The following is an 18,605-nucleotide window of genomic DNA, read 5'->3' as shown; positions in this document are numbered from 1 at the left end:
AAATCAAGAAAGATAAACAAAAATGTGACAACAACATTTTGGAAGGGGTCAAACTGTGCAGTCTGTGTGATGTGGTGATTCATCAAAAATCCTCCTGAGTTACTGTTCCTGTAAGAGACAGGAATCATAAACTTCCACTGTAATCACAGCCCAATTGAATCATGCATGTACGGAAATAACTCACAAGGTAAACTAATAAGCTTCAGAGCAGCCAAACCCCTGCACAGAGCCCACCTCGCGTTTCCCTGAGGAGTCGTGCGTGTGGCGCGCGCTTGCATGTGTGCGCATATCAGTCATAAATGCGCTGTGCTGGCGCCTCCTGTCGACAGTTATGGGCCACTGCCGGTGCACGGAGCTGCAGAAAGAGAGGGGCACTCTCAGATTTCCCTGCTTCTCCCGGCCGAGTCCGCTGCGCCGCTTCCACATCACGGCCGACAGCGAACCGAGACGACGACGACGACGACATGCGCTCGGTGAGCTCCAGCCCCACGTCCTACACAAGCGGCCCGCGTTGTCCCGAGCACCCCTCGGCCCACACAAGGTGAGTTAAACCGAACACAGCACGAGCGTGGTCCGCTGGTTTTTGCTTTTTTTTTTGAAGCAACGCTCGGTACACGACCCAGCACCGAGAGCCCCGCCGCTCGCTCGCTCGCTCTCCCAGGCCCGGCTAGTGAGCTCTGTCTGGCGCAGACGGAAGAGGCCAGTTTCTCGGCCCGACTCTCTCTCCCCCCTGGCTGGAAGCATAAAGCCCAGACGGTGTGTGGCGGGGGCTCGGTGCGGCTCTCGGCTCCATTAAGGCAGCACGGAGGGAGAGGTGGAGGGGGGCTAGCGTTATCATGTCGAAGTTTGTACCCAGGATAGAGCCATGTCCGGCGGCTCGGCTCTGTGGGTTTATATCGGAATTCCTTCCTCCGGCCGGATCCCGTGTTGCAGCCCCGGTACCAGCGACTAACTTGTTTGTGTAACTTCGGAGCCGCGGCGGCTATGTCGAGAAATCCTCCCCTCAAGTTAGCTTCGACTACTCTGCAGCCATGAAGCAATCTACCCTCCAAATGTGTCTCTACCAGCGATGATGAGGCCAAACGATTTTTTTCTGGCCAAATTGTAATGAAAGGTCGATGGGACTGTCTGCCACCCGACCCAACAGCAGTGCACTTGACAGAGCTGGACAAAAGATCCCCGCGGGAGTGCTCCGTGCACTGCCCCTGACATTACTTTGTCCAAATCACTTCTAGGAACTTGGGTTAATTATCAGCAGTGATGATGACACGCTGTGTTATGACACATGGTCCTATGTGTTACTATGTGTAGGGATCCTCGGCAAACTGATTATTACTGATGCTGCTCACAAGATTTCATAACAATCTTTCTCAAACCATATATACACACACACACACACACACACACACAAAACAAATAGATAATGCTGATGTTGCAATGCTCTTCTCCAATTTGGATTCTCATTCACAGATTGGGAGGCGCTGTCTAAAAAGATGCCCTCAGTTCTAAGCGTTTTCTGTGTGTATCGGTGGCTGTTGCACAATGCACCAGTCACACAGCGTCTAATTCTTTACTGTAGGAGGCTGCTTTGTGGTCTGAAACAGAGCAAACGTCTGCCCCCACTACTACAGCTGAGTCTATTAAATGTTATAAACACTTGACTTGGCCTGTAGGAGAAAAAAAAGAAGGGTGGGACAGTTCAGACCTGCCTGAAATCTGTTGCCTCGGGGTGTACACGCGTGCAAGCGTGCACCTATGTGAGTAGGAGATTACTCAAGGAGAATGACTCACGCTCAGAATGTATTTGGCAAAGTCGTAAGGACTTTCCCTGCGTTTCGCCTCGGCTGCACAAGACATTCTTGTAAGTGAAAAATGCTGTCCCTCTGCTTTTATGTATCATGAGATTAATTTCACCAGTGCTTCACATTTTTTTGCTGCTCCCAAGCCATGTGTTGTTTATCACATGTTCTATCCCGCATTCACACACACAGAAAAATGTAGGGGCTTATTCCATTTGCAGATTTGATTTAAAATTAAGAGTGTCCGCCGTGCTGTCATGTGTTTGTCAAATTTGTGGAGAGCTGAACCTTAAGAGTTTTATTTATCCGTGCCAACTGTTAGTCTGGTTGTTGCAACCCTCCATCTGACTGCTCCCACTGGCTGCCAAACACGCTGTGATGTAGCGCTTTCAGTTGACGAAGGCTGCCACTGCTGCCGCAGCCATTTGATCGTATATCAGCATCTCAACACTTAGATATGCCGGTTAAATGCTGCGACTGGGTTACAATGCCTACACATAGAGGTAGATAAAATGAGGTGTATGACAGATCATGTCACTGAGCGGTGTTTGGCCATTTATCAGAATGAGACATGATCACAGACGATTCATCATTTTAGGTTTTAGGCTTGAATGGAGGGTGAGTAAGAGGCAAAGTGGTTGGTTGTCAGCCATAGCTTCGACTGCTTTACTGCTTCGTATCTCCACACAGAGGAGGATGTAAATTGAACTGTACTGCAGCAACTATACCGTCACAATTAATGCCACACAAGGCAACTGTTGGGAAACTGCAGTGGCCAAAACATGTCGGCTCCTTTATTTTTCCATGTCAGTGCCCCTTGTAGCCACACTTTGTGTGTGTGTGTCGGGGGGGTGGCAGGCCTCTCTTTAGAGTGGGGCTAAAACCAGGCATCTTTCCAAAACTCAGCACCCCCTCCCCAAACCCTCTCTGCTGGGTATAAGCACTGCTTTGTGACACAGTTGTGCTCCCTATGGTTCTTCTCATTCATACACTACGACAAAATCTACTGGTTCCACGAGACACTGGAATCTACAATGGGATGTGGACCCAATATAGCCTGCTGTTTAACCAGCAAACTCTGTTGTTTTATGATTAAGTCAATTTTTGGGGATTAATATGCCAGAATGCAAGCGGCAGATTGTACCATTGCGGCATGTAAAAGTATCAAGTTTGTATTGATGTACCATTTTCTGTCTGGAATGTGGCTGTAGCATTTTTTGGCTTAAGTTGTGCTATCGTGAGGGATATTGGAGCGCAGCAGCAGAGTAAATACATTCTATACAGCCCAGCACAGCTGAGTATTAGCAAATTATCCGATAGCATCTGTAATCCTCAGGAAAACCTGGAGAGTTGTTTTTGAATAGTACTAGCCTCCATCAGATAGTTGGCAGGCACCGGGGGTGTCCACATGTGTGACTGGCTGGCTAGGCAAGTGGCTCGGCTGAATGCTACAGTATGCAGGCAGATCAGATTACTGAACGATTAGCCATGGCCTCCTATCCCCAGCCCAGGGAAATGATTTTCCACTGTCATAATTCCCAAGACTGAATTACGCAGGCTAGTGACTCACAGATACTCAATACTACAGCCCTGAGTACTGTACCCCGTAACTGTTGCTCTCTGGCGAGGGGAGATAGGACAAAATAGTTATCAATTTGAATTTCTGGTTGAGCTCTGGTGCTTACTCTCAAGTATGGATAGTGTTATGACCTAGTATCGACAGTGGTCGGGGGCAAAGGGCGGAGTTTAATGTGATCTTTGCACTTAAGCTGGGACCAGCAGGCAGCTGCAAAACGGTCACTGAGCTCTAAAATGTCCCTCACATGTCCTGCTATTGTGAGATGTACATCAAAAATGTGAGCACATGTTAGATGGGCAATGAGGCAGCGTAAATCAAGCAGGCCTCTAGTGGAATTCTGCCGAATGGAAAGATGGAATAAGAGAGCGAGAGAGAGAGAGAGAGAGAGAGAGGGGGTAGCCGGTGAGGCTAGCTGCTGGTGGAGGTAGGACCATGTTTCCAAGGTGCTCACCCCCTGAGGCAGGAATCTGATACATTCCAGAGGCTCCTGTATCCAGACGAATAATGGTGACTAGGGTGTAGTGTTTCATCAGGTGACACGTGATTGGAGCATAAGTGCTGGGAAAGTAAGAGCTATGTCATAAGCTCAGAGGTAGCTTGCTCTGGTTGCCTGGAGGGATCGGGAAGTATGTCAGAGGAGCAGGATGGGTTATGTGTGATATGGATTTATCCCTTGTAGAAGTCAACCCACTCTTCCCTTGCTACCATTTAGATACAGAGATTTACATCGTTTTAAACACTGAAGTGAAAACTCTGATCATTAACAAGTTACAATGAATGACGCAGTGGGAAAACCCGTATTTGTCTCGGTAACATGATTCTCTGTTGTGCTCTGATTAGGCCCATATATTTGACTGAATAATACAATCTAAGACACTTAAATGCCTGCTGATGATGAATAACCAAAAAAGTCATTAGGTACGGCTTGGCTTGTCTCTAGACAAGTTGTGACATGAGGCTGTTTTCTCGGGGCATGTTCCTGGAGATTTTACAGATTTGCCTGTTTCTAGACCAACACCTGTGACGAAACAGTATCAGCAGCCAAATCTGTGGGTCCAATTTTCTTCATGGAGTTTTCAACCCTAGAAATCTGTCCTCCCCAACCCCTGAGCTAAAAGCTATTTATACTGCTGCTGCCACAGGAAAAAAATACCCTGTTTTATTTAGTGGTCAAAAAACAAGCTGTCGGGTGTTAATGGACTTCACCTCAGCCATTCCGGCGGACCCTCGGGGTACGGCACGCTCGTATGCTCGGCAAGGGAGCTCTCAGCACTGGTCCGTTAATGAAGCCATTTTCAGAGATGGAGAGATGCAATAATGGGAACGCACCACTTCACTGCAGGATATTCTAACCCCATCCTCAACATAAGTGCTATCAGTCATCTGATATTTAGATTTTTTTTCAATCTCCTTTGTCCATTTAGTCATTCAGAGGCCTCTTTTCCAGTCTCCAGGTAGTGATACGTGTGTTTGCTGCCTCAGTGTTGCATTGACACATGCACTGTATTTCTACTGAGAAACTTTGAGCATGTTGCATTGGTGTCAGAGTTTTGTACTATCACTAGAAAAAGGAAATGTGTGCTGAAGGCTGTTCTGCCAGTGTAAGTTACTGTCCATCTGTTGAACTGTTGGACATTAGCCTAACATCTCTGGACCTATGGCATGGTGCTAAAAGCTCCGTATGAGCATCGAGGGCAGACAGGTGGTGGGCAGAGGGGGGGGGGGTGATCTTTATGTTTACCCAGTTGTCTGGTGGCCGCCGCTGGGTCTGACTGCACCACGGATAACTTCTGTAGAACTGTTGTGTGTACACCTTCACTCACGCATGCCTCAAGTTGTATACAGTGTTGTTGTTTATAGTATACAGCAGACCTAAGTGGAAAATGTAAATTGTTTGTCACTTAGTAAGATGTTGTATTCAAGAACAAATTCCTCAGTTTTGCTCTAGATTTGAATAGCAAGAATTGGAAGCTTCATTAGTATAATATTTGAACACATATTTTGAGACAAGGAAACAACAGTGGATATTTTACTCTTTAAAGCCTGACTGATGTGGATTTTTAGGGGCTGATATCAGTTTTACTGAGTAAAATATGATATATTTCTGAACCTGAAAGGTTTGTCTCTTATATAAGGATGACGGTACATGATGACTACACTTAGTTGTATAATGTAATACAGTACAACAGCCTCTAATCATGATGTTAAAGTCACCTTGAGGTGTTCTAATACATTTATATTAGTTGAATGTAACTACTAACTGTATGGTTGTGTCCTTCTCTTAGCAACAGTGGCCTTTGCTTTCACTGTTTGACTGTTCCTCCCGGTGCTTTAACAAGATCACAGCTGTGAACCTGATGCTGTCAGGAAACCCATGTTCAGTGTTTACCCCGCTAAAGGTTGTGTTTGCAGCACATGTCATGATTGGCGAGTGAGCGCATACATAAGGTCACATAGATGTTCCAGGTTTTCTTTGTTAGCTCATGATCACGGAGGCTCTTGTTATCCAGGACGACGGTACATTACAATATAGAAGCACGTCTCTGACACGCTCCTCCTGTTCTCCGTCCTGATGCAGGAGAGCAGAGCGGGCCGGGCCGTTATGGCATTCCACCAGGACAACAGAGCTGAGTAAACTTTAGCAGGGCATCTGGCGTCTAGTGTCCCTGCTCTCTACCCTCTCTCCCCTGTCTCTTAGCCCCAAAGTAGACCAGGCCACCACAGCACAGAAAGTCATCTGGTGACCACTCTGCTACCATCTGTGAGTGCATTTGGCTTCACTGCAAACAAAGCATTGTGGCATGTGAACATCCTCAACATCTAAACAGCTCTGCCCGCCTATCTAACTTCATCTTTGGGTGGAAACTATGAATGCATTGCCAGGGTTCTGGGTCATCTCTATTTCAATTCATTAAATTGCATCAAGGCGTTGTGAATCCACTGTAGCAAACTGACCACAGCTGATGGCATACTTCTTCTCCATTTTGAATTGCTGTGGCGGAAAGAACTGTAATGGTGCTGACCCGAGTTTTAGCTCCAAGTGTATCCCCCTCCACTGATCCGAGGCGGTGCAGTGTCTGCCCAGCATGCTGTCTCTCATCCATCCTGGGTTGTGTGTGTGTGTGTGTGTGTGTGTGTGTGTGTGTGTGTGTGTGTGTGTGTGTGTGTGTGTGTGTGTGTGTGTGTGTGTGTGTGTGTGTGTGTGTGTGTGTGTGTGTGTGTGTGTGTGTGTGTGTGTGTGTGTGTGTGTGTGTGTGTGTGTGTGTGTGTGTGTGTAACCCGGAGGTCAGTCCTAATGCAGCTAGGGCACCTAGACGGGAGGATGGCTGGAGACTGCAAATGACAACAGGACGAATGAGCTTTATTTTGCCAAGTCTTGAACAGTTTTATTCAGACGGCGGGTGCTGCTTCCATCGGGGTCAGTTGTGATGGTCAGGTGGTGTAGCGGCTGGCTGCCCTCAGTGAGACTTGCCACAGCCGCAAGCATTTGGTCCATACAGAGACACTCAGAGGTTGTTTGGGTAAAGAAGCAAAACTAAAGGAACCATAGTGGGATGTGCAAGCCTGCAAACACAAACAACACCCTACCCCCTCTGTGCAGTGTTAAGTGGCCGGATGTGTTTTGTGAATGGGACACAGGTGTCTGGGCCGCACTGTGTGTGGCTGGCCAGAGGTCTGTGTTTGTTTACTCTCCGTAATGGCCCCCCAACTCTCTGCTGTAGCTCGACCCATACTCATTGGTTCTCAATGGGCCTGGTTGGAGGCCCCCTCTTTTTCCTCTTCTTCAGTGGGGTTGAGCAGTGGGTGAATTTGAGTTCGTTTTGACTCAATCTGATAAGGAAATTCAAGAAATCCCACAACACAATGTTGAGGCTACACATTGAGCAAGTCTGATGCTTTTTTAGATTCCTCTTTCTTCCTTTTATTCTTGCCTTCATCCCTCTGCTGCCTCTGATCTTCCTCAGCAAAGCAGGCGTTTGAAGTTGTCAAGTCTCTGGCTTCATTGTTGAGTCCTCAAAGTGCTTATGTGACAGGTAGAGAAGAGCTAGAGGGGAGTAATGTGACTCCCACATAGTCCACTGGCTCCCCAGTCTTCATCCTCTACACCCTGGTTTCCCACTCTCCTTCGGCACACAGGCCTCAGCTCTGTGCTGATGTCACTCTGCTGAGCTCCGCTTTGTTGACTAACAGCCCAAAGGTGTGCTTTGGGCTCTGAGGAAGACTCGCACTCCGCTACCACAACCCCATGCTGCGTCTCCCTAAGGAGCTCAGCCGAGTGAGGTAATGGGTTGTTAACCCCTCAGCCACCTCCATGTTTGGACGTTGTACTGGCAGCAGTGGCTGCTATCAGCACCCTAATCTGATTGTTTTAGTAACCCTGTGGCCTCCCCAGATGGCCCAGCCTCTGAGCTGGTTTATGATCAGCATACAGTTAATATCTGGGGTACATAACGGTCCCCTCCCTTCCACACATACTGCTTCCCTCAAAATCTGCTCTCATTTCTCCCCACCACCCCCTGTGCTATTGTCTCTGATGCCTTTCCATGAGTGCCCTGTTTTATTTCTTTATTTCACTGAGCTTTTAAAATTCCAGAATCCATTTCTTTTGCCCCCAGGCACAAAGGGTGATGGCTAGAGACGGTGTAGCAAATTAAATTTGGTCTCCTTCTTTTGCACCCCTTGGACATGGGCACAACAGAGAAAGACGACAGGAGCAAAGGAAGCTGGAGGAAAAAGCCCATTTCCCATGCATTACTGTCTCTTTCCTCAGGGTCTATCGCGGAATAACACCAACACCTCTATCGCTTTTTTCCCCTCCTCTTTTTAATTTTCTTTTTCTCGCCCTCTCCCCCCGTCTCGCTCTCACAGCTGCTATTCCTTCTCAAGCAGTCTAACCTAAAGGTCTCCTTGCTCTTTCTACCACTGCTAACACAGTCTGACCCAGTTTATTAGTTTGGGTCTAGTGAATCATTAATCGAGGTTATCTAACTGTTCCTGTAATGATGCCGCTGTGACTCGTGTGTCAGTGCCTCTCTGTGTTCAGATCTGATCAAGCCGTACCCTCATGCTTCTTGCTCTACATTTGTACTCGATCATAACCATTTTGCAAAAAAAAGCATTGTCCCTCAAGCTAGACTATATGTTTAATAGGTGCGCTGTGCACTGTAATATGTCATTGTGTCAGAGCACAATACGTGGACTAAGTGCACTGAATGCAAATTAATCTTGTGGGATTGCAGCAGCTGAGAAGAGTGGGGTTTTGGGGAAAGGAGGGGAGCGAAGGGAGGGACAGAAGGAGGACTAATAGTGGCGACAGAGAGGAGAGGGAGAGAAAAGAGCATGTGAGGAGGAGGTGGAGGGATGTGGGATGTAGTCATCGCCAGGCCCATTCATCATGCAATGCCTGCTGGGATGCGCTGGGGTCAGTCCCGCACAACACAATTACAGCCTGTTCCAGTGTGTTGTGCTCGACTCCACAGTGTACCGACTATGTTCTGTTGTCTTTTGTTCGGCTTCCTCTGTTCCTGCTCTCTTGTTTTCCACTTTGCGTGCTTTCTTCTCTGCTCCGTATGTGTCTATTTAGTGGCAGATTTCTCATCTCTCTTGTTTTTTTTCTTCTCGTCTTACATACTTTTGAACTTGCTAGTCGAGCTATCAGCAAATGATCAGCTGAAGTTCTTTGAGCAAAACATCTCAATTAGCCGAACATTTGTTGTGTTCTTCTTTGTGTCTTTCAGTCTTAAAATCTCTACTTTTGTCTTTTGCAATTAATTGCCGCATTTTTCAGTCATGCGGCGGAGCTGCATGCCAGGCTGTTGTACCAGCTTCTTTCATCCACATCTGAATCGCAGCCTCTTGCTTGATTCATGTGATTGACAGGCCTGGTTAGCATGGGGGTGTGAGATGCTAGTAAGCATGTTGTTTACCCTGCCTGCCTGACAGTCCTTTACGAGCCTACAGATGTTTCCAGAAAGCTGTAAATATCTGCTGTGTGCTCTAATATCAGTTGACAGCTTATCCGATCGTAAGGATATCCCTGTCTTCCTGTCTGTGTCAATTCTTCTCGCAGCGAAGCAGAGTTTTCCCTGCGAGGGAACCTTTTTTAGGTGGTCTGAAGGTATAAATGAAAACATCACATGGGGAGCAAGCAACAACAACTTTTGATGTTTGATCCAGATATTTTCGACACCATCATAGTACATGGCAGGACTTGATGTTGCTGGTGTGGCATCTCGCTGTTGCTTTAAGAAACAAACTTTATATAAAGTCTGTCATTTTCATAGTGATCCAGTTAGTATTTATTTTGGAACATAAACATTACAGGTATCTTTAGGGCCGGACAATAAAACAATATCAATAATTATGTCAATACAGTTTTCATTATTAGCAATATAACAGGTTCAATACTTACATTGTTGTATTGCTTGAATGCATAATGCCCAGTGAGGAGGTAAAGCACATAATTACTATAGCTCAGATTTGTAAAATGTTTGACTGTTCTCTCACATTTTCTGCTTATAACGAAGAGTCTAAAACCACAACCTTCACTCAGAAGCAGAAATCAGTCTTTAAATGTTAAAAATGATCAATGACATTTATCATGATAATTATCAATATCGGCTAATATACATTTTTTAAATCTTGAAATAATTGTTGGCCATATCATCCAGGGTTCAACGAGTCCAGAATTTTTTAACACCACAATTAATAACTTTAACTGTAAAGTTTTACAAAATTGTACGGTCAGCAACCCGAAGGGGATGTTTTCAGAAATGTCCAATTAACAGTTTAAAATCCTGAATATACTCTTCCTGGTAAAACAGAAACGTTTTACAATTAAAAAGCTGGAACTAGCAAATCTGCAAGTTTGACAATTTTCCTTGAAATATGCTTTGAAATTCAATAATCAATCAACTCATTATTCAAGCTGCTAATACACTGATGTAAACGAAACACCATCACTGAATATTAACAGGTCAGGCTGCGTTGCTGTTCAGTGTAGTTTATGTCTTGTTAATGAATGAGTTATGGAAGGTTCCACTTCAGTGTTTGAGTTTTAATGATGAGGCTGCTATTCTCCGGTTTGGATTTACATGACAAATTGTGCCTTTTTAATTAATGACATCGTTAGTGCAACTGGCCATGTTTTTGTAATATATCATGTTGATCATGGTGGAACATTGTCCATCTGTTTAGTAGATTTTCGATTCTGAGCCTCATATGTAATTTTGAAGATTAACCTGCCAAAAAAATATTCCATGAAATGACAAACACTCACTGTTCTTCGAGAAATGTATTCTTGGCACAAATAAGCTGTTTGTTAAACAGCATGAGGACCATGGGGGATTGTGGGTTTTTCTTAGTTTGTGTGTCAGAGCTGAGTTGTGTTCACGGATTAAAATAATTTGCAGTTGTTGTCGAATGATTTCTTGTAACAAAAGAGGAAATGGTAGTCACTGTAATGGTCGCAGAAGTTCACTTGCTCACTGACACTGCACTGGGTGGTGACTTGGCTGATGGGAACTAATAGAAAGCCCCAAGATTGACTGAAAGAATGAAAAATCGTCACCAGAAAATGCAACGTTTTAAAGCACAGAGCATCTGGAAACAATTTGAAACAATGGGTTGTCTTCAGCAGACTCCATGTTAAACTGTATGGATGCCTCTCTCTCCTGACTTTCTTAAGCACTGGCCTCTTGAGGTGACTTGTGGAGAACATTGTTGACATGGAATGATCAACGTTGAGTTCTTCGGTATGATATTCACCTAAAACTCTGTATGGACCCTCAAGCTGCTATCAGACATGCTCTGAAATCTGTTCATTTTACCAATGTTTGTCGGAGGAGCCGTATGTGAGAACGAGTAAAATGTCAGAAAAATGTCCAGGGAAGCTCCTGCGAGTGAGGGCGCGTGTTGATGACATTGCTAACATGAGATTCGAGAGCTTTTGGCAATGCGCCTTTCGATATCCTGTAAACAAAAACACATATTTCCGCAGCGGAATTAATACATCAGGTCCTGCCTCCTGTATGTTCTACCCAGACACCACCCCTTGCGTGAATGTCTCCGACATGTTGTTGTGACTCGTCTGACTTGTACAATCCTGCTGTGTTCTTCGTATATAAAAGACAAAGTTCATGTCTGAAAATAGCCTGAGTCAAAAGCACGTTTTTTTTCATAGACTGTCAGGCCTAAACCTGACATATCCTCATTCCACTGGTATCAGCTATGGGTAGCTTTTTACCCAATGATGTTGGGATTTTACTGAATGGCTAATCTAATCACTTGGGTTCAGTGCAAAGGTCTATCCCTGATCTGAAACATCCATACACCCCTACAAAGGTTATCAGTACTTTGCAAAATTTGATGAAAATGGATGAGCTATTATCACCATAGACACACAAACCTACCATTTTATTTAAACCATGGAGTAGGTTTTTCATAATTGGCAGTCATCCTGACCAGGTCCAAGCCAAGTGAAACAGGAGTCTGACCTAAATTGAGCTTGGCCTTTGAGTTCCTTTTTATAATGTCCACTTCCAACAATAATCCTGGCCATATTGTATTATCTAGAACAACGTCTAACCACATCCCATGGCAACACTCTAGGTTGCCATGTACACCTGCTGAGCGCCGCCCCAACCTGCAGACGCCGAAGCCTGTCTGTCTGTGTGCCCCAGTGAAGCCGGGGCGAGAAGTGGCAACGTTCCTCACATTTCACTCTTCACCTAATTGTGTTGATGTGGAGGTTGATATTGGTGTAGTGGTGGTTAATCTTCCCAGTGCGAGGAAATGGCGGAGTCATCAAGGGACACGACAGCTAATTAGACCTGTGTATGCTTCCATGTGTGAGGGGAGCGCTGGGGGCGAAGCGAGAGGGAGCGGGACGTAATGTGCCAAAAAAAGAAAGAAAATTGCTTTCTTTTAATTGAGTGAACGGATTGTGAAAGTTACTTCAAAAACATCAATACACGGCCTATTCTTTGAATGTCGCGCTGCTTAATGACAACATCCACTTCCTTGTAAGAGACAACTGGGGGAAAACCTCAACCTTCATTACTGCCTGACATTTTACACACACTCTCACAAATCACCATCTGGGAGAGTCTGAAATTAAAGTAATTTAAGTTGCACACATAGCAAATGGCCTACTGATACAATAATGCTGTTTTTGACTTCATACTCCCCTGAGGAAAGCTGTTAGTAGGTTTGACTGATTAGAGCCTGAAGCCACTGGCTCTCAATTAGACTGTAGACAAAGCTTCAACCCTCGCTGCTGGAAAATCAGAAGTAATGAATTAGTGATAAAGGTTTTAAAGACAACACCATTAGAGGGAGGGGGCGGACGGGAGGAGGTGGACTGCTTTTACCTTGCAATTTGCCGAGTAAGTCAAGGTCTAAAGGAATACAAATGAAATGCTTTTGATTTCTTTTTCATTTTTGTTCCTTTACTCCTCTTCTTCTTGTCTGTCTCCCTCCGGCTACTGGTGACAGAAATATTAACCTCATCTCCACGGCGGTATCCTCGTGTGACCCGCAGAGTCGTCTCTTGCGACGAGTGGTCAAACTGTTCTGCCGCTCAGGGTCTCGAGCCTCACTGGAGCTCGTAATGCATTATGACTCCATCGCTCAGGGGCGGGTAGATCAAATAATATATTAAGATTATGTTGCGCGCTGTCACACTCCACTTGGGTTAAGAAGTACTATGCCAGCAGAAATTTCTGCAGAGTCACCCTCTGGGAGTTTTTATTTTTTTATTTTTTAAAGACTGCCCGAGGCCGTGTTTGATTTTGTGTTAGATTCTGACCTATTGCCAAAGATGTCCACACAGCGCTCCTCCCCTGTATTGACAGGCATAAGCACACATTGCCCAACACCCTGCCTGCCTGCGTCCATCTCTGTTCGTTGAGAGGGCTCACTGCTGTCACCTGAGGGATACGCTGTGTGCTCGGGTTATGCAGGGCAGATACAGATCCTCCGTTGGTTCAGCTGTTGTGGCCTGTGCAGACGGGGTGGGCACAGCATGTCTCCGTCTCTGTTATTGGAGGAGTCATAAAGCTGGGCAAGATGTTTACTCTTTGCAAGGAGCTTGTAATGCCTTCGTAAATCTCAAGTCAGAATCATGGTGGTCCTTTTAGCCGGGGCAATATTATTTAACCTTGTTTGAATCCATATGCGTTGCTTATTGGTCAATAAACAGCCATTCCAATCCATTCCATTCTAACATGGGCCTCCGCTAAACAGTCCCAACTTTAACCTCTTGTTTTTCAAAGACGCTGGTTGGTGGTCATGGTTTCGTTGGAAGCAGTGGTTTATCTGAGGTCAGCTCATATGTGCTGCTGACGACTTGGTGCCTTTTTTGCTTCCCACTAATCAGCATCTAGACATTTGGGTTTTTCTGACCAAAAACTACTAAACAAAATAGTTTTTTTGCCCACCAACATCAGACATAAGCAACAAGTGAATATTTCTGAGGAGTCGCAGTGATCTAATTCATTCTGTACATAAACAAACTGTATAACAACTTAGTTTAACAATCAGAATGGATTTAAGGGATGGGACCTACAAATGATTTTAAGAATTTTAAATAGCAAATATAACCTCTTAATTTTTTACCTTTTTATTATAATGAAACAAAAGGTCAAACTGCAATTGGATACATTATTAAAAAATCATTGGATCATCTTTGTTGCCTCTGAGCTTCTTCCCTTGTCTCACAGGCCTCATAAGCTGCTTTCAAAGATTTTCCAGTTTTTTCTTGAGGGGCTGTATGTGAGAATGCAAATGTCTGATTCAGTTGCTCTGGACATATTTCATAACATTTCCTGCCAGCCTTCTTGTAGAATGTCTAGAGAATATTTATGTGAGAACACAGCTGGACAATATCCAGAAAATTCGCAGTGAGCAAGTGGGTTGACGTTTGATGTTGATGGCGTTTTTAGCACGCGGCAGATGTGAAACAAACCAGGATAGATTAGAGCTGCCATATACGTAGAAGATGGCATTTTAAGATGTCAACTTGGAAAGAGGAGATTGGATAGATTTTGACGGTAAGTGCCAACGCTGGTTTCAATGAGCTATAGGCCAAAACGTATGATTTCCTGCCACCCTTCGCCTGAATGTTCCGGACATTCTCCAGTTGTTGTGACCGTTTCTGACCTGGAAGTTCTCCTGCTGCATTCTTCATATAAGCAAAAACAAACACGGAAAAATGTCAAAACCCAATTTTCCAGACATATTTTACATCTGGAAGCAGTGTCATGGTACGAGAAGTCAGATTTTTAAGTGGAATCAAACCTCTCTTTGACCTGAAAGCTATGTTCTCAACAACCTCAGCACTCTCTCTAACATGCCTCCATTATTTTAGGAAAACACCCCTTCCTTTGTTGCTGATGCTACAAGTGCATGTCGGTGTGACTGCAACAGAAATCTTAACTGTGACACCTGGATAATGACCATCATGCTCTCTCTCTGCCATCCCTTCACCTTTCAGGAGTCTCACCCATTCACTTGATGCAATGGTGACATCGCATCATAATGCATAATGCATAATGGCATCCAGCCTTCTTCTTTTGCTCTCATCAGCTCCTTGCTCAAATTAGATGAGGGTGATTTCAATAAAGTTACTGTCATCCTCACTCCATTAGTTATATTAACACTCGGATTCCTCCCCTGGAGTCATCTATCTATCCGCCTTTCACCGGAGGGGAGGGGGGGGGGGGCAATCCTCTTCTTTCATGGATCTGTGTAACCTAGTTACTGAGGCCCAGCAGGCAAGGCCAATCAATTAATGAACAAAGGAGCCCGCTCACTGAGCGGCGGCGTGAGTCTAGGACTATAAACAGGGTGCTCCCAAAAACATGGTCGCTGTCAGTTGAGTGCTCATCGGATGGATGTTGTTTTGATTTGTTATTGTGCACATGTGTTTATTTGAGCACTGTTGAGTACAGAAGAGTACAAAGCTGCTGTATACAGATGTTACCTGTTGGAGCTCACAACCCGTCAATATATATGTATGCATGTCTCAGATTGACAGCGAGGAGTGTAAGAAAGGGATGGATTTTGAACTTTTTTGATAGAAAAGCACAAAAAGCCTTTTCGTCTCACTATTATATTTCATCATATTTGAGATAAATGGACTGTGGCATTTTCTCCACTGTGCTGCGAAAAAGCCCAGAAATAAAACATTTCAGATATTGTTTGAAAACCTCTGCTCCTCGCAGACAAAATGTGGAGGTGAGCTCACAAATTATGTATGTAGCCAAAGGTTAAACATCCACATTTAGTGGTTCTGATCGGCCTCCCCTGGCAACCGGCAGATTTGGATGGACAGCCCTCCGCTTATGTCAACTGCTCTCTCACTGTCTTTCACCAACTTCTCATCCTTCTCTTTTCTCAAGACCACTTTTTATCCCACTGAGTCCCCGCCCTCCCTTCCCCCCCCATGTTACCTTTTTTCCCACATCTCTCAGGTCCACCCCTCATTCTCTCCGGTTTTTCTTCTCTCCGGTCTTGCTGCCTCGCTGCCTCTCTGTCATCCCCCTTTTCCCTAATCTGGCTTTTCGTCCCCAGCATTCCCCTCCCCGGAGTTTCCAGCTCTGTCTCCCAGTGTGTGAGATCAGGGAGCAGGCTGTTGTAACAAGCTGTTGAATAATGTAAGCACAGGGCTATAGGCCAGAGTTTCAGTTAACCCTCTGATCTCTGATCACATAGTGGGTGAGGCGGACACATCATAAATGACAGCTCGACAGCAGTGGAAAGCAGCCTGAAGGCCTTTTTTTTTTTTTGCTTCTGCCTTCTTCTAACCCTCACCCAAAGGCTAAAGTTCTCCCATCCGGTTTCAGTGTCATGGCTTTTGTCAGCAGGAAACATAGTGAGTGTCCCTCGTCTTTGTTATTCTAACATTGATGTATAATTAAAGGGTTAGAAAAGGCGATGCTGAATAATTGATACTGCAGCAAAGATGTCATGGCATCCTGAACCTTATCGTACGCAGTATTTTCAGATTAAAGATTCATCAGTTTGCTTTCTTTCTAGTTGTCTGGTTCAGTCTGCGCTGGCTCATTGTGGCACCATGCTCTCCTCTGAGAAGCTATAATCATACCTCACCTCTGCGTATACTGATAATGTCAAAACACAAGCCCTTGATCTGTGGAATAGTCGTAATAAATCCTCAGCAGCCGTCAAGTTGTATGTGTCTGTTACCAATTTGTATCAATTAAGGACTGATTCAGGCCTTTCCAGTGACCAAGAAAGCGTAGCCAGCACAAAGGTCTCATTAACCCTTTGTGATCAATGCAGTCTCGCCTTTCCCTGAGTGCCTCTAGTTACCTTTAGAGACTCATATCCTGAGGCAAGGGTGTATTGATTTGCCACACTGATTGGAAGCTGGAGCTGCTGGGGATGTTTTGGTATGAGTGAGGAGCGGTTCTTCATGGCTGGATCAGCTTACTACATCCTGCCCCCCTACTTCCTTCAGCACACCTGTTACAGCTAGCAGGAGATAAAACACACCACCAATCTCCGTGTGTGTGTGTGAGAGAGGGACAGAGAGAGGGAACACGAGTGCTAGTGACTGAGCAAATGGCTGTGAGGCGTATCAAATGAGAAATGTGTTGCATAGGGTTTATGGTGCCGGCACGTGCCTGAACCACACTGGCTTTGGCAGCTGCTGGTTATGGACGGGTGGCAGGAAGCAGATTTTAGATTTTACGTGGGTAAAACAAACCACGTCTCAGAGTCCGTGACACGCATGACCACAAATATACATGAGAAGTTGAGGTTTGTGTGTATTTCAGTTTGTGTGTATTTCAGTTTGTGTGTAGGATGCTGCATAGTGGCATGCATGCAGCTCAATGGAGGTTTGACCCTGTGGACAGTCTTCAGCTACCCCCTTCTGTAAACGTGTGTGTGTGGTGTCACGGTGGGATGCACAGCAGCTGTAGAGGGGAAATGGGAAGAGCCAGCACAGTAGACAGCAGCCTGATAGACCTGTCAGCTTCGTGACACCTGCAGATGCCTCACCCTCTGGTCCAGGATGACAACAGAGGAGGGGAAAGCAGCTCGGCTATAAGAAAAATTCAGGGGCTTGTAGGCAAGGGGCCGAAATAGACAGAGTCTGGAGCAATGGCAGAGCGAAGACTAAAGCTGTGAAAGGGATAACGGCGAGCTATGGCAGAGCCGTGTTTATTCTCGGGAACATGAGGTGACTAAGGGAGAGCAGGTAGCAGTACACACCATAAGAAGTGTACACCATTCTTTTTTTTAGCACTTTAAACCACAATGGATTGAATAAAGTAGTTAGAATCCAAATCATTAGATAACGATGCATTTATCTCAACTCAATATCGCTTTCAAGGCATTATTTCCAAAGTGGTCATTAAAACTTGAGTCTAACTCTTTTTTTCCAAAGAGTTTCAAAAGGGTAGCATAGTAGTTTCTGCTTTCATTGTAGTTTTTCGAATGTGTCGGGATGTTGTGAGATGCACATGAGTGGGGTTGTAGTGACGTGAGTGAAACACTCGGCACCTTCCTTCGGCTGCTTCCTTTTTAAGGTGGTTTAATAGATTTACTATGTCAGAATTATTGTTGACAGTTCACTGTTTATTAATTAATAATTTAACACACTGAACCTTTTAAGAATGATCTGACTCCCTTGCTACAACTTTTACAATGTTCTTGGACCAAATCTCAAAAGACTCTCAGACTCTCTAGTGTGATAAACTCTTACAATACAATTGTGGACATGTTTTTGAAGAGTTATGGCTTCCATTATTTTCTTGCTTGGAGAACTTGAGATGGTCATTTTGGGAATTGAGACAATATTTGGCCTTGTCCCTTTTATGAATTGAAGTTCACCTTGACGGACATCATACATTTTCAAACTGTCACACTGTTGTTTTGTTTATTTGTTTTGTTGTTGTTGTGCTTTTTAAAAATATATTGTGCATTTTGTATGTGCGATGTGACTCCGTAGCCGAACCACAGCTACACAACCGACAGCGAGCCTTTTCTTGGCACCAGCTCCTGATCTGCCGTGCTGCTATAGCTCTCTCTCCAAATATTGTTTTTAAATGTATAACTAATGAAAGCAGCTATTATAGAGACCCATGATGTAATGTTGCCAATAAACACAGCCATGTAAAAGACGATCAATCTGTTGGTTTGTGAACGCAGCATCTAGCCACAAGAAAAGCACATAAGATGTCACTATCTTCCAACTCTGG

The 18,605-nt window shown here is 44.9% G+C and overlaps 1 protein-coding gene across 2 annotated transcripts in view; it reads left to right on the top strand.

Annotated features, from left to right (window-relative positions):
• The first annotated feature begins 317 nt into the window (after nt 1-317).
• The window catches only part of ndst1a (N-deacetylase/N-sulfotransferase (heparan glucosaminyl) 1a), a 42,312-nt gene continuing 24,024 nt past the window's right edge, over nt 318-18,605 (top strand). The window contains exon 1 of one of the 2 annotated variants that reach the window (XM_035161295.2): nt 318-541. The gene's annotated coding sequence lies outside the window, so the exon portion shown is untranslated. Of the gene's footprint in view, nt 542-1,781; nt 1,862-18,605 lie in introns of those variants that run through there. The other variant, XM_035161296.2, reaches the window with a different exon arrangement.

The sequence above is a fragment of the Hippoglossus stenolepis genome, chromosome 7 (genome assembly GCF_022539355.2).
Source record: "Hippoglossus stenolepis isolate QCI-W04-F060 chromosome 7, HSTE1.2, whole genome shotgun sequence".
Taxonomy (NCBI): Eukaryota; Metazoa; Chordata; class Actinopteri; order Pleuronectiformes; family Pleuronectidae; genus Hippoglossus; species Hippoglossus stenolepis.
This window is presented reverse-complemented; position numbering and strand designations above follow the sequence as displayed.